We start from the raw sequence: 15,839 nt of genomic DNA, 5'->3' as shown, positions 1-15,839 counted from the left end.
TGTCTCCTAAAGAAAAATCTGGTTGTTCTGGAAATGGAAGAAACGGCAGAAATGGGAGAAATGGGAAAAATGGGAATGGAAAGAGTCTGTTTCCTTGAAATGGGGTTGCTGAGTCTGGAATCTCTTGGATGAATAGAAGAACTTTTTTATTTTTACTTTCTTTTTATGTCATTATGATATCTTGTTGTTATTCTTTGTTTGGCTGGGGAAGGAGAAATTTGCTCTATGTTCTACTAGTCATCAGCCACTGCTGGGTGATCCACACCCAACTTTTGTTTAAGGATTACTACCTTTTGGTAGTTTTTTTGGGTTTTTTTTTTCTTTTTATTTTTTTTATTTTCATTTTATTTAGACTTTAATTTGTGGTTTCTTTTTCTCCTATTGGAGGGCCTATTTATGTTGATCTGAGTCTTTATATATTGATATTATTAGTTTTTAGTAATATTAGTAGATATGTCAAAGTTGAAGTTTGCTACTTTTATTGTTCGGGGTTTAAACAGTCCGATTAAGTGTAAGCATATTTTTATCAAGTTTGATCATTGGTAAAACATGTTCGGTAGAGATATGATTTTACCTGAAATGATTAAATTTGAGACTGTTTTCATGAGGGTACCAGAGAAGGGTTATATTTTAGTTATGTATCAAATATTACAGGATGGTATGGATAAAAAGGGTTGGGATAAATTTAAAGGTAAATGGGAAGTCGATATTGGTTTTATTTTTTCCGAGGATGATTAGTCAGATATTTGTTATGATAGTGTAACTAGACTGATAAATGCACATTATGCAATGATTAATTATAATTTTTTACATCTATTATATTTAACACGTGAAAAATTGAAAAAATATGGTCTTTAGGAATCAGATTTGTGTTTTAGATGTGGTAACGCTTTTGGAATTTTTTTTTCATGCGGTTTGGGACTAGATAAACTTCAATTTGTTTTTGTGTATTTAGCGCTATCTGTAGCGAAAAAATGTATTGCTAGTACGTAGAAAGATACGAATATGATTGATATTAATAGATGGCATAATGAGATGAAATATTGTTTAATAATGGAAAAAATTACATATGTTTCATGGATAACTATCGTTTTTTTTATTAATAGGTGGTTGTTATATTCAGAATATTTACATTTTGATTTATATTGACTAGATTTTATTATGTATGCTTTAATTTTCTTTATTTTTTTCTTTTTTCTTAATGGCTCTCCTTAGGAGAGTTGGCTGAAAGAGGGGGGGTGTTTCTTTCCTTTTTTTTCTTTCTTTTTTTTAATATATATAAAATATAATGTTCATGCTTTGTTTATTGTTATATATGTTATTTATTATCTGTATTTTGAACGAATAAATAAAGTTTAAAAAAAAACATTGAATGTTAAAAGAATGAGAAGGGATTTCATAGAAATCTATAAAATTCTAACAGGACAGAACAGGGATGCAGGGAGGATATTCCCAATGGCAGCAAAACCTTCGAATAGGAGGTATGTTATTTTGAAACAAAATCAGTAGCATCTTAACAAGAACACAAGGGAAAAGGAGCAGGAGCATGCATTAGGCACTTCAAACTGATCTGTGCTGGCCTCAAGTACTCTTCTGTGCTATTTCTCCATACCCCTCTATTTCATCTCCATTTTAAATACTTCTAATAATCTACTGTAGCTTCCACCACCCACTAGGGCAGAGAATTCCAGAAGGATGTGGGGACATGGAAACAGATGAATATGCCTTGATTCACAAAAACAAATTTCAGTAAGCCTTTTCAGAAGGTTAATATGGAACAGATCAGTAAGCCTGAAATTAAGTCTGGGGAGAATATAAAGATAAAAGATGAAGGTAAAGTAGGAATGTACAGAATTGCAGGATTTGTCTGTCATTATTGTAAGAAACCTGGCCATGTTCTTGCAAATTGTTTAATGTTGAAAAGATAAGAGAAAAGGAGATATTACCAGAAGCTTGTATTCAGACAATTAAATTTAATGAGAACAGAGGTTCCATATCTGGTAAGGATGTTATGGATGTATTCAAACCTTTTGTATTAGAGGGCTTGATTTCAGTTAAGGAAGAAACTTCCCAGGTGCCAGTTGAAATTCTCAGACACATTGGGGCTGCCCAGTCACTGATGTTAGAGAATGTTTTAACACTTGATCAAAAGACAGACCACAGGAGAGATGACTTTGATGTGTTGGAGGAAAGGTAGAATCAATAGCTTTGCACAAAATAGTGTTGAATTCAGAGTTAGTTAAAGGACCAGTTGTAGTGGGAGTTATTTCAAACTTACCCATTCAGGAGTTTCATTCTTACTAGGGAATGATTTGGCAGAGGATAAAGTTGGGTCAGTTTTGAGATTAACAAATAAGCCTAGTACGGATGAGGTTGACGAAGATTGTGAGATGCATCCTGCATGTGCTGTGTCTTTTTCTAAGAAAATGATGAGAGCAGAGGAAGATCCAGTTGATTGAGATTTGCCCTGTACTTCTGAAATAGTCCAGAAGGAGCAGGTTAAACTTGAGAGTCAGGATTTATCTTTGTCAAGGAAAGAGTTAATTGAGCAGTAAAAAACAGATTCTGATATTGCAGACTTGAAGGAAAAGGCTGTAGATGAGGATGAGATTAAGGAAATGTCCTGTGGACATTAATGGAATAGTGAATTGTTAATGAAAAAATGGAGACCTCATGATGTTCCTGCAAATGAAGAGTGGGCATTGATTCATCAGGTGGTTATTCCTAAAGCTTACCGGAATGAAATTTTAAATTTTGCCCATAGTACACCTTTGGGAGGTCATCTCGGTGTAGAAAAGGCCATGAATAAAATTTTGAAACAATTTGTCTGGCCTGTTTTGAGGAAGGATATTGTAAATTGTTGCTGGACATGTCACCTTTGTCAGGTTGTGGGGAACCTAACCAGGGTCATCCAGTAGCTCCCTTACAACCTTTTCCTGTTTTTGGGGAACCTTTCACTAGGGTTATTGTGGATTCTGTGGGTCCCGTACCTAAAACAAAAGCTGGGAATCAGTATTTGCTAACAATTATGTGTACAGCATTGAAATTTCCAGAATACCATTGAGGAATATCAAAGCAAAAACAGTGGTAAAGGCTTTGAAAAAGTTTTTCAGTTTTTGGGTTACCTCAAGAGATCCAGAATGATCAAGGAAGTAATGTCAGGGTTGTTTCAGCAGTTGATTTATGAGATGGGAATTAAACAGATCACTTCATCTGCATACCATCCATAAACTCAGGGAGCTTTGGAAAGATTTCATTCTATTCTTAAAAATATGATGAGGATTTATTGTCTGGAGAATGGAAAGGAGTGGAACAAAGGTATTAATTTACTGTTATTTGCCATAAGAGAGTCTGTGCAGGATTCATTAGGTTTCAGCCCTTTTAAAATTGTGTTTGAACATCAAGTAAGAGAACCTTTAATGATGTTAAAAGAACAGTTTAAAGATCAATTTTAAAAAGTGTGGACTTTGGCTCAAGAGAATTTAGAAATGGCTCAGGGTAAAATGAAGCAAATATTTGGCAGGAAGACTCAAGTGAGAAATTTTAAGCCAAGAAATGAAGTGTTAATTTTGTTCCCATCACTTGACAATCCTCTTAGAGCGAAATTTTCTGGACCATACGAAGTGAAATCAAAATTGAACGATGTTGTAAACACTCCAGATCATGGGAATAAAACTCAGGTTTGTCACATAAATATGTTGAAACCTTATGAGGATAAGGGTAGTGGAGAACTATCTGTATCAAAGGTGATAGTTGTTGACAGGGTTGAGGAAGTTATGGATCATAAGATCATGGAAACAGAATCTTGTGAGGGTAATGTTAAAGAAACCATAGTTCTTGTGTGCCTGTCTAACTCAGCAATTTTGGAAAATATGAAGGAAAAGTTAGGCCATCTTATATTACCAGAACAGAACCAGTTGAAGCAGTTGCTTTTGTAATATGCAAATTTGTTTCCTGATGCGCCAAAAGAACATCAGTGATTTGTCATGATGTGGATGTGGGAGAAGCAAGTCCCATAAAACAACATCCCTATCGAATACATATTGAAAAGAGTAAAATCATGGATCAGGAGGGGAATATATGTTGAAAAATAATATTATTAGACCTTCAAACTCAAATTAGAGTTCTTTTTGTTTTCTGGAACCTAAACCAGATGGAACTTTTAGGTTTTGTACAGATTACAGGAAGGTTAATTCAGTAACTAAAACAGATGTAATCATATTCCAAGAATAGATGACAGTATTAATAAAATTGGGAAAGCTAAATTTCTTACTAAGGTGTATTTCTGCATTTGTGACACTATCAGACTTGTACAAATACAATGTGCTACTTTTTGGTATAAAAATTCCCTTGCATCGTTCCAAAGGATGATAAATTCAGTAATCCAAGGTTCAAAACATACAGATGCTTATATTGATGACTTGGTCACAAAAAGTGACATATGGGAAGAACATCTGATGGAATTGGAAAAAATTGTTTGCAAGATTATCCAAGGCAACTTAACAGTGAATTTAGCTAAAATTGAATACAGATATGCTACTGTGACACATTTAGGACATGTAGTTGGTCAGGGCAATGTTGCGCTATTCAAGTGAAAGTGCATGCGATTTCTGAATTCCCTATTCCCAATGGCAAGAAAGCAGTGAGAAAGTTTTTAGGAATGGCAGGATATTATAGGAAGCTTTGCAAGAATTTTGCTGAAATTGTTCTTCCTTTAACCAATCTTTTGAAGAAAGGGGAGAAATTTCTGTGGACGAAAGATTGTCAGGTAGCTTTAGAAAATTTAAAGAAGTTGCTATGCCATTGCCCTGTGTTAAAATCTCCTGATTCTGATAGGCCATTTTCTGTAGCAGTGGATGCCAGTGAGGGAGCAGCAGGTGCAGGTTTATTGCAAAAACAATGAAATTGACCATCCAGTTGCCTACTTTTCAAAAAAATTCAATGTTCATCAAAGGAACTATTTCACTATTGAAAAAGAACTGTAATCTATAATATTTGCTCTGCAGAATTGTGACGTGTATCTGGGTACCTCTCATGAACCAGTAATGATATTTACTGACCACAATCCTTTTGAATAAAATGAAGAATAAAAACAGAAGATTGTTAAAATGGAGTTTGATTTTGCAAGAATATAATCTACAGGGTGGTGGCGAAGTCTTAGCTGTGGGACATGTGGTATCTGTCAGGTGTGGTGGCTTCATTGAAGCAGTGGTAGTCGCCACATGGCCTCCATCCCCCCTGCTGTTTTCAACACCATGTGGAGGGGGGAGGCCCAGGGACTGTCGGAGCACCGCACTATCCCTAGCTCCTCCATTTTCTTGAACTCCTCCTTAGTGAGGCTGAGCTTTACAGAAGGGAGCTGATGTGCACTGGAGCAGGGGCCCCTCAGTCAGAATGAGGTGCCTTACCCTGTGCTTTGGCTTAGCTGTGGAGAACTGTGGTGCCACTACTGAGAGGAACGCCACCAGGATACGGGAAAACTCATTTTCGGAAAGTGTTATAGAGTCCAGGTTGGGGGGGTGGGGGTGTGTGTAGTTTGGTTTCCCTCAGAGGTAGAGTGGGAAATGTTCTGGTATGCACCGTGGCATCCCTTGAACTCCATGAGCAGGCAGAGGGCACGAAGGAAGTCAGCCCACAAGAGCAGTTGTGTCACTGCCGTGAGAGTCAAGGTTCGTGTAAACTGGCTGTTGCCGAACCAAAAGGGGATGGTGCGAGTACCAAAAGTTCAGATGAAGGAGTTGTTGGCTGCCCTCAGTGCTGGGCCCTGTTTGCCGTTGCAGGTGTCGAGGCCTGAGGGGGGCAGGACGCTTATCTCAGTTCTGGTGTCAAAAAGCAGACTGAGGTTACCAGAAGGAAGCAATTTTGAATATGTGATTACAGACACAATGATAATTAAAAGATTTATAACAAACATGTACATCAAACTGCAAGAGAAAGAGAACAAGGAAACAAACTGTAAACCCAAACAAAAATGGGAACAAGATCTAAACATAAAGATAAAGAAAGAAACATGGGAAAAGCTATGCTACGCAACTATGAGAAATACAATAAACACGAGGTTACGCATGATACAATATAATTGGTTACACAGGCTATACACCACGCCCCAAAAGTTAAATAAATGGGACCCAACAGTATCAGACAGATGTTTTCATTGTAAGAAGGAAACGGGAACAACAGTACATGCAATTTGGGCATGTGAGAAAGTGGAAAAGTTTTGGGAAGATCTAAACCAGGTATTAAATAAAATCACAAAAAGCAACATACCAAAAAATCCAGAGATCTTTCTTCGAAGTAATATAAGAAGTAAAGAACTTGGACTCGTTTTGGATGGAGCACAAAAAAGATTTATTATGAGCAAAAAAATGTATTATGACAACCTGGAAATTAGAAGATAGCCTGAGAATACAGCAATGGTACATAGAAATGAATAAATGTATTTCATTGGAAAAAATAACATATAATTTAAGAAATAACATCACAGTATTCGAACAAATTTGGGAACCGTACATGGAACACAATAGAGAAGTCCTACCGCGGACCTCCACCACCTAAAATAACAGAAGGAGAAGACGAAATGAACTGACGAGTATGTAAAAGTAGAAGACACAAATTTCTTGTTTATTTTCATCATGTGATGACATTGTTTAATGGGTTTAATGTATCATATAGGTTGAACGTTGAGTGGGTGGGGAGGGAGGTGAAGGAGGGAGGGAAGGGAGGGGGGAAAAGGGGAGAAAATGACACTGTGTATATTCAAGAGGGAAATGTTTGTGTGTATTTTGGTTAGTATGGTTCATAGTGTGAATTTTTTTTTTAATTTAAAAAAAATTAGGAAATGGCTGCCTGACAAGGAGTCCCAAATGTAGAGGAGGCTATTCACTACAGCCATCAATGACAGTTGGCCAGGGCATTTCCAGGAAACTGCAGGGTGGGTGGTATGAACAGGCTTCCACACCCCATCGCTGATGATAGTAGCAGAATTGTCCTTGGGTATTAACTTGCCTTTCCAAAGGTCTTAGCTCAGCAGACAGCTGTGCGTGGGGCTTGTCAGCCTGGTCTACAATGGCGCTGGTATCCCTCTTTGCTCTCCAGATCATGTCCACCCAGGCCTTGACCTTCTGGGGGTCGCTGAAGTACTCATCCATGACAAGGGTCAGATATCCTTGGGCAGTTGCTCCAGAAAGACCTGCTCAAAGAGCAGGCAAGGCTAATGGCCTTTGGTCAAAGCAAGCATTTCGCTCATTAGGGAGGACAGGGCCCTGTCCCCCAATCCGTCCATATGCAGCAACCGGGTGGCGCACTCACGCTTTGAGGGCTGCATATTTACCTTTGTCCCGAAGCTGCCGTAGGAAGTCTACAACACTTTCTACTGTGTCTTGATCGAGGGCATTCATGACATAAAAGTTGTGGGTATTGGTGGCTGCGATATGCCAAAGCTGGAAATGAGCCTCGGCCTGCTGGAACCACACGTGTGGCTGCAACATCCAAAACAGTGGGAGCCTGAGTGAGACCACGTAGATGGCCGATGGCTCTGCTTGATCCATCATCTTCGGGTTCAACTGCCAGATGGACCTGCCAGGGTCACCAATGTAGCGATTGCGCTATGTGAGCATGGAGAAGAATGACATACACACCAAAGCCTTGAAGTCAAGACTGGTTTATTGCACTGGCCGTCACGTTTATATGGGCCCCAGGCACTAACGTCAGGGCACAGCGTCATTGGAGCGCTTAATGGGATTGGGTGATGTTCCTGCCATAGCTTGCTGTCTTCCTGCTGAGCAGGAGGTCACCTGGGACAATGGCCTGTGTCACCCCCAGGTCTGCGCAGTCGCCTCTTTCGTTGGCCATTTTGGGGGCTGGTCCACGTCTCTTGTGCGCAGGCCGCTACAATTTAGAGAAAAACTCTCATTGATTGGTATACATTGTTGTACATGTTATATATTGTGTTATCACTGTAGTCCACATCGGACTTGTCAGCCACAAACGAGCCTGCAGCTGACGTGGACTTTTTACCCCCTCCATAAATCTTCGTCCGCGAAGCCAAGCCAAAGAAGAAGACTGTAGTGATTGTAAAGTTAGAAATCAATTTAGCTATAAAAGAATTTTAATTGTTGTGGAAATGAAATGGATTATTGTCTTTAAAGGGACAGATGTTTAGGCTCAGAAACTGATTAATCTTTTGCTGGTGCCAGTGATCCAAGTCTGGTTGAAGTTTGCTGTTCTAAGAGGGTTCATGTGGTTTTGCAAATAGAGAGAGAAAAAAAACATGCTATTCTCTTTGGAGAGAGAGAGAGAGAGAGAGAGAGAGGCAGTTAGTTTACTGCAGCAGGTTCGTGGTGAAGGCTGCAAAATCGGAAGACTTGCTATAAGACCCCATTTGAAGAGGGGTTTTGAATTCTGAGTTCAGCCTATTCTAAGCCCTTGTAGTCAATTACAAGAGGATGTGACTAGTTAATGTGTTTCTCCTGAAATAAGGGAAAAAGAAGAACACTTTGTGGAAGAAGAGGTTATCTTTTGGAAAAACCTATGATGGAGCAAGTTTCTTCAGCAAGACATTGAAGTGGCTGATTGAAGGAGATCAGTTTGCCCAAACTGCAATAAGCAACAAATATTTTGCTGAAACCAACAAGAACCTTTCTGATAACAATTTAAGTTAAAGCACCAGAGCCTGGAGAAGATCATAAATGTTTAATTCTATGCACAGTATGGAAATGGCCTGATACCAGTGAACTTGGAGAAGTGAATGATTGGAGAGTGAAACAAAGAACTTGAACACATAAACACTACATATACATGTGCTTAGAATTAGAAGGGGGTTAAGTTAGGTTAATTTTCTTTCTTTGGCTTGGCTTCGCGGATGAAGATTTATGGAGGGGTAATGTCCACATCAGCTGCAGGCTCGTTGGTGGCTGACAAGTCCGATGCGGGACAGGCAGACACGGTTGCAGCAGTTGCAGGGGAAAATTGGTGGGTTGGGGTTGGGTGTTGGGTTTTTCCTCCTTTGTCTTTTGTCAGTGAGGTGGGCTCTGCGGTTTTCTTTAAAGGAGGTTGCTGCCCGCCGAACTGTGAGGCGCCAAGATGCACGGTTGGAGGTCAATGGCGGTGGTCAATGTGGCAGGCACCAAGAGATTTCTTTAGGCAGTCCTTGTACCTCTCCTTTGATGCACCTCTGTCACAGTGGCCAGTGGAAAGCTCGCCATATAGCACATTAATAGGTTAATAGCAACAAGTTAAATATTGTTATTATTATGTATGAAGAAAATGAAAAGCATTTTTGTTTAAGTAACCATTGTCCTGGTGAATTTCTGTTGTTGGTTTTTGGAGTCCTCTGAGCTTGAAACAATGTGCTTTCACTTTCTTCCTCTATATTTTTTTTTCCTTTTGATCCCTTGTCCTCTTCCCAGTTCTTTCCCACTCTATTCTGCACTCCTCTCATCAATCATCTATTCCTTTCTTGCTCAAAATTGGGTTGGCTCAACAGTTGAGGATGTGCTTTCATGAACCAGGGTCTTTTCTGAGGATATTGTTTGCCTGGTTACACTATATCTTAGGAGTGAGATGACCCCTGGAAAACAGATCTAGTGGTTACACTAACTTAAGAATGTGTAAACAATATTCTTTAATATTGTCTCTCAGTATCAGTTCACTTCTCCTTTTTAAACTATCTGGGATAATTAAAAGTATGTGGGCAGGCTCTGTGGTTACTTTTTTAAGAGCAAACCATTCCTCCTCTCTATGTGGTAAGCTATGTTAATATTGTGTGTACAGAGCAAAACTTGCAGGTCATAAGTACATCCTTTGGTCCTGAGACCAAAGTCAACTTCATCTGTTAGTCAGTTTATATCTTTGGGTGATAAGGGAGGGAGAACTTAGCCCATTTAAATTATGCTACTGTGAGTAAGAATTGTTACAAAGTTCACTTAATGATATCATTAAAACTTGTCTGATGATAGTATGGCATATGTTGAGATAAATTCATATTCACCTGAACAATGAAAAATAAAAATTGCTGGGATCAATTCTCAATATTTTCAAACATGTATTAAAAAAAGAGGTAACAAATCACGAGCCCCCTTTCACACTGGCACCTTATCCTAGTAATTAATGACCAATATATTGGTCAAAGGGCCAGTGTGAACATTCGTGAATTGGCACGATGGAGTCAAATCACCCCAGGGATGAACCGCCTAGGTAGGTTGTATCATCCTGAGTCATCTGACACCTGCATGCTGATTAGCCCAGTGTGAAAGGGACATGGACTATCCAGGGACAAAATAGTGATGCATTGATGATGTTTTGGCATGAGCGCAGGAACTAAATCCTGATCAATGTAGTATGATCTTGTATTTAAACAAAATTGATCATGCCTAATTATAACATAATTAAGTGTTATGTACAGCACAGTATGAGCCCTTTACTCCCTGTTGTTGTGCTGATCTATATAAACCTTTATAAATTTATAAAGGACTGTGGAGAAATGGTAGCGACAATAAAATACATAGGTGCACAATTTATACAGACCTTGGGAAAGTCGCAGAGAGAGAGAGAGAGAGAGAGAGAGAGAGAGAGAGAGAGAGAATGAGAAATGGTGGACCTGCCCTCCCAGAATTCCATGTAGCAGAGAAAGGGCTGAATGCAAGGAGCACTCATGGAGGGGTTTCTCTGCTGCATGGAATTCTGGGAGGACAGGTCCACCATCACTCGATGTGTCACTCAGACATCGCCGATGGAGGATAGGCACCCCTCTCCCCAGGGATGCCTGGTGATAAGTGTGAACAGCAAAATGGCTTCTTTAACCAGTTCACTGAATGGCCAATTTACAGGTTAGCCAGTGAGAAAAGGACTACAGTTAGACTTTCCTGACTTCTTCTGTGTTAATTGATCTCAAGCCTCCCATGGCTAGAAGACTAAAGTCCCTACTACTGATCATTGATCTTTGATGCTGGGTGAGATGGCCCTAGGCTAGAGTTTTACTGCCTCTGTGGTTGTGCACTGAGTTCTCACTGGCATAGGGTACATGTCTCAACTGACCAGTGTAAATGTTTCCATTTTACAACCACTTCTGATCACTGTGTCTTCTGATAACTGAAATTTTTAATTGTTTGTTTATTTTTCATTTACCAATGTACAGTGAGAAATTTTTTGGTATGTTATCCAGGCAAATCAACCTACCCTTGACTTCAACAGGGCAAAATAGAACAAAAGTGCAGAGTATTGTGTTACAAAGGAAAACTTCAGTTAGCACAGTGTAGGGGCAGCATCATTTTACTGATGAGATGTTCGTTCAGTAGTCTGATAACTGTGCCTTTGATTAGAGGGAGTGGGTAGATTAGATTTAGTTTTTAGGGGTTTTTTTTTCTTTTTACTAATTTTACTTGGATTAATTTGGCAAATATGGGTTTAACATGGTTATCATAGATTAATTCAATTATTTTTAGATTAAGGAACTGTCATTGTTAGTTCCAGCAATTTTTTTTCTTTTGTTTTGTACTTGTCTGTATATGAGATGACTTGTCGTGTGTTTTCCTTAAAATTTTGGATGTAAATTTACATGTTAAACTCAATGAAAATATTTAAAAAGTAGTCTGATAACTGCAGGAAAGAAGCTGTCCTTGAATCTGGCAGTGACTGTTTTCAAATGTGTACCTGTTTGCCTCACAGGAGGGGGGAATGAAGAAAGCGTGATTGAGTGGTTTGGGTCTTTTAATATAATAATGTAGTCAACATAGAGTCTTACAGCATGGAAACAAATCCAGCTTGTCCATGCCGCACAACAGACCCTCCTGCTTTAGTCCCTCTAGTCTGCATTAGGCACAGACTCCTTCAAGCTCCTCTCATTCATGTCATTATCCTTTCTTAAAGGAAGATCGTGTACCTACTTCCCCCATGTCATCTGGCAGCTCCTTCCATGTGCCAAACACCCCCTGGAATGAAGAACTGTCCCCTCATGTCCCTTTTAAATCCCAACCCTTTTAAATTTCAACCCCCCCCCCCCAACCTTATCAAAGACTTATCAAAGGTTATGAGAAGGCAGGAGAATAGGGTAAAGAGGAAAAATCCATCAGCAATCCATGATTCAAACAGAGGAGCAGATTTGATGGGTTGAATGCTTGATTCTCTTCCTATGTTTATGATCTTATAGTTATGCCTTCTTATTTTAGATTCTCCTACTCTATGAAACAGACTGTGAGTATTCAACTTACCTCTGTCCCTCATGAGTTTATAAAATCAATAAGATCTTCTCTTAACCTTATATGGTGGAAGGAAAAGAGGGCTAATTTTTCCAATCTCTCATGATAACTCAACTTCCTTAATCATACAGAAGGGTACTTTTCTGTACCCTTCCCAACTTTATACGTCTTCCTATTGCTAGGTGACCAAATCTGCACACATATTTTGCACACAGTATTTCAACTGTGGCCTCATCAACATCTTATATAATTTCAATATGATGTCCTGACACTTGTATTCAATGCCATGACCGATGAAGGCAAGCATCCCATATGCTCTCTTCATTGCCCTGTCTACCTGTACTGCCGTCTTTAAAGAGCTATGCACCTGAATCCCCAGTTCCTTCTCCTCTATAACACTCTTCTGGGCACTGCTGTTAAGAGTGTACATCCTGTCCTGGTTGGATTTACCCAAATGTGGCACCTCGTGCTTCTCTGAGTTGAAGTGCATCTGCTATTCCTTAGCCCTGTTCCTTATCTAGTCAAGATTCCATTGCAATACAAAGTAATCTTCTTTACTGTTCACTGCAGCACATATTTTCATGTCATTTGCACCTTAAGCAAACATCCTTGTCCAAATCATTTGTGTATATTACAAAAACCAAGTGTTCTAGTACTAAACCCCAAGGCACTCCACTGGTCATGATCCTCCAGTCTGAAAAACTGCCCTCCACAAACTCTCTCTGACTTGTATCACTCAACTGATTTCTTTTATCCAGTTGGCTAATTGATCTCCTACCCTGAGTGCCCTGATCTTCCATAGAAACCTATATGTGGGAGCTTGTCAATCGCTTTACTAAAATCCATATAAATAATGATGTGGTGAAACCACTATTGTACATATTCGTTATATGTAAATTACATGACCTTTCCTAGTTGACCCTGCTCTCACTGGATGGCTCGTGACTCTTCCCCTTTCTTCCCCATAAAGGCTGTCATGTCACAAGCCTGCTCCCAGTTCGAGTCTGGGTCAGTGTGAGCGACCAACACAGGGATGCTGTCCATCTCTTGTAAATAAAAGCCTTTAGTTTCAGCAACTTCTTTCTGCAATTGATTGTGCATCAAACATAAACTGCCTTGCCCTTTGTCATCTCTTGGAAAATGTTATCAAGTTCATGAGCCATGATTTCCCATGCAGAAATCAGTGCTGGCTTTCCTTAATTTTCACCTGACCATCCAAACGTTGTTAGATTCTACCTCTCAGATTCCTCTCCTGCTGTTTTCTTATCACTGTCACAGGCTAATAGGTGTGTCATTATCCAGAATGTACTTACAGCCTCTTTTGAATAATGGCACCACCATCCTCTAGTCCGCTGTAATTTCTCCTGTTCACAGGGATGAATTTAAGATGTCTGTAAAGGCCTGTACAATTTAATTCCTGCCTTCCCACAATGTTCTGGGATGCCCCAGGTCTGGACTCTAAGATTTATCCATCTTGATATGATCTGAGACTACCAACACCTCTTTGTTACTGATGCTCAGCTACTCTTCACTCCCTCACTCCCTCCTCTCCACTCCTGTTTATCCTGGTGCATTGTAAATACTCACAAAATGTCCATTTAAGATCTTCCCCATTACATTAAAATATACGCAATGTTTACCAGGGTACCTCGATGCTTGTCTTCCATCATCCTGTTGTATTTCAAAGCTCTTCCTTTACCTTCCACAGTATCCTTAACATTTTCAGTTCCTCTATCTTTCTCTCCATCTTGGATCCCCACGCCTTGCTAGACTAGTTTAATACCTCCTGGGTGAATCTTGCAAAACTCCCGATGAGATTATTGATCTCCCTCTGGTTCATGCGTAACTCATCTCTCTAGTACAGATCACCTGCCCCAGAAGAGATCCTAATTGTTTATGAGTCTGAAACCCTCTGCACCAGCTGCTCATCTCCATACTCATGTGTTCTCTCTTCTCATTCCTACTCTCATTGGCATTGCACAGGAAGTATTCCAGAGATTACCTATTTTTAAAAATGTATCTTTTATCTTTTCCATCTTTTTTTCTCTCCTTTTCATTTATTTAAGTGTATTATTGTGAGTTAAACAGGAAGTCTGCAGATGCTGTGATTGTAGTTCAATACATAAAAGAGATGGAGAAACTCAACAGGTCACGCAGCACCTTTTTATGTAGTAAAGATATGTAACCAATGTTTCGGGTCTTTGCCCTTCATCAAGGTAAGATACTTTGACACAGAGCTCAGCCCTGAAATGATGGTTACATATTTTTGCTACATAAAGAATGATGTGTGACCTGGTGAGTTTCTCCAATACTTCCACCAGCGTTGTCTCCGCTCCATCCTCAACATCCATTGGAGCGCTCACACCCCTAACGTCGAGGTACTCGAGATGGCAGAGGTCGACAGCATCGAGTCCACGCTGCTGAAGATCCAGCTGCGCTGGATGGGTCACGTCTCCAGAATGGAGGACCATCGCCTTCCCAAGATCGTATTATATGGCGAGCTCTCCACTGGCCACCGTGACAGAGGTGCACCAAAGAAAAGGTACAAGGACTGCCTAAAGAAATCTCTTGGTGCCTGCCACATTGACCACCGCCAGTGGGCTGATAACGCCTCAAACCGTGCATCTTGGCGCCTCACAGTTTGGCGGGCAGCAGCCTCCTTTGAAGAAGACCGCAGAGCCCACCTCACTGACAAAAGGCAAAGGAGGAAAAACCCAACACCCAACCCCAACCAACCAATTTTCCCTTGCAACCGCTGCAATCGTGTCTGCCTGTCCCGCATCGGACTGGTCAGCCACAAACGAGCCTGCAGCTGACGTGGACTTTTTACCCCCTCCATAAATCTTCGTCCGCGAAGCCAAGCCAAAGATTGCAGTTGTTGTTTTTGTTGTTTGGTATGACATCGGAAACCCTGGCAAATTTCTACAGATGTGTGGTGGAAAGTGTGCTGACTGGCTGCATCACAGTCTGGTATGGGGGCATTAATACCCAAGTGTAAAACCCTCTGAAAGGTAGTGGACGCAGCCCAGGACATGTCAGGCAAAACCCTCCCTACTATCGAGAATATCTACAGGGAACACTGCCATCGGAGAGCAGCAGCAATCAGCAAAGATCCACACTACCCAGCACATGCTCTGTCTCACTGCTGCCTTCAGGACTCACACCACCAGGTTCAGGACCAGCTTCTATCCCTCCACCATCAGACTCCTCAACAACAAACTCAATCAAGGACTCATTTAAGGACTCTTACTTGTGCACTTTATTGATTTTTAAAATTTTCTCTGTATTGCAAGTCAGTTTGTTTACATATATACTCTGTGTACAGTCTTTTTGCACTAGTAATAAGTGGTAATTCTGCCTCACCTTCAGGAAAAAGAATCTCGGGGTTGTATGTGATGTCATGTATGTTCTCTGATAATGAATCTGAAGTCTGTATAGCAATTGGAATTTAAGTCTGACAAGTGTAATGTGTTGCACTTTGATCAGTGATAGTAGTGCAGGACTTGCACACTAGATGGCAGAGCCCTGGAAAGTGTTGCAGAAAGGAGAGAAGGGAGGGATGACAGGTGTATAGTTCCCTGAAAGTGGTTACTCAGGTGGACAGGGGGAGGGAGAATGCATTTGGCATGTTTGCCTTCATTTTGG

The 15,839-nt window shown here is 40.2% G+C and overlaps 1 long non-coding RNA gene across 3 annotated transcripts in view; it reads left to right on the top strand.

The window, feature by feature from the left end:
• Window positions 1–15,839, top strand: part of LOC138758093 (uncharacterized) — a 58,257-nt gene that overhangs the window by 41,566 nt on the left and 852 nt on the right. The window lies entirely within an intron of this gene.

This window comes from Narcine bancroftii, chromosome 3 (genome assembly GCF_036971445.1).
Source record: "Narcine bancroftii isolate sNarBan1 chromosome 3, sNarBan1.hap1, whole genome shotgun sequence".
Taxonomy (NCBI): Eukaryota; Metazoa; Chordata; class Chondrichthyes; order Torpediniformes; family Narcinidae; genus Narcine; species Narcine bancroftii.
Note: the sequence above shows the minus strand (reverse complement) of the source record. Positions and strands in the feature narration are given on the sequence as shown.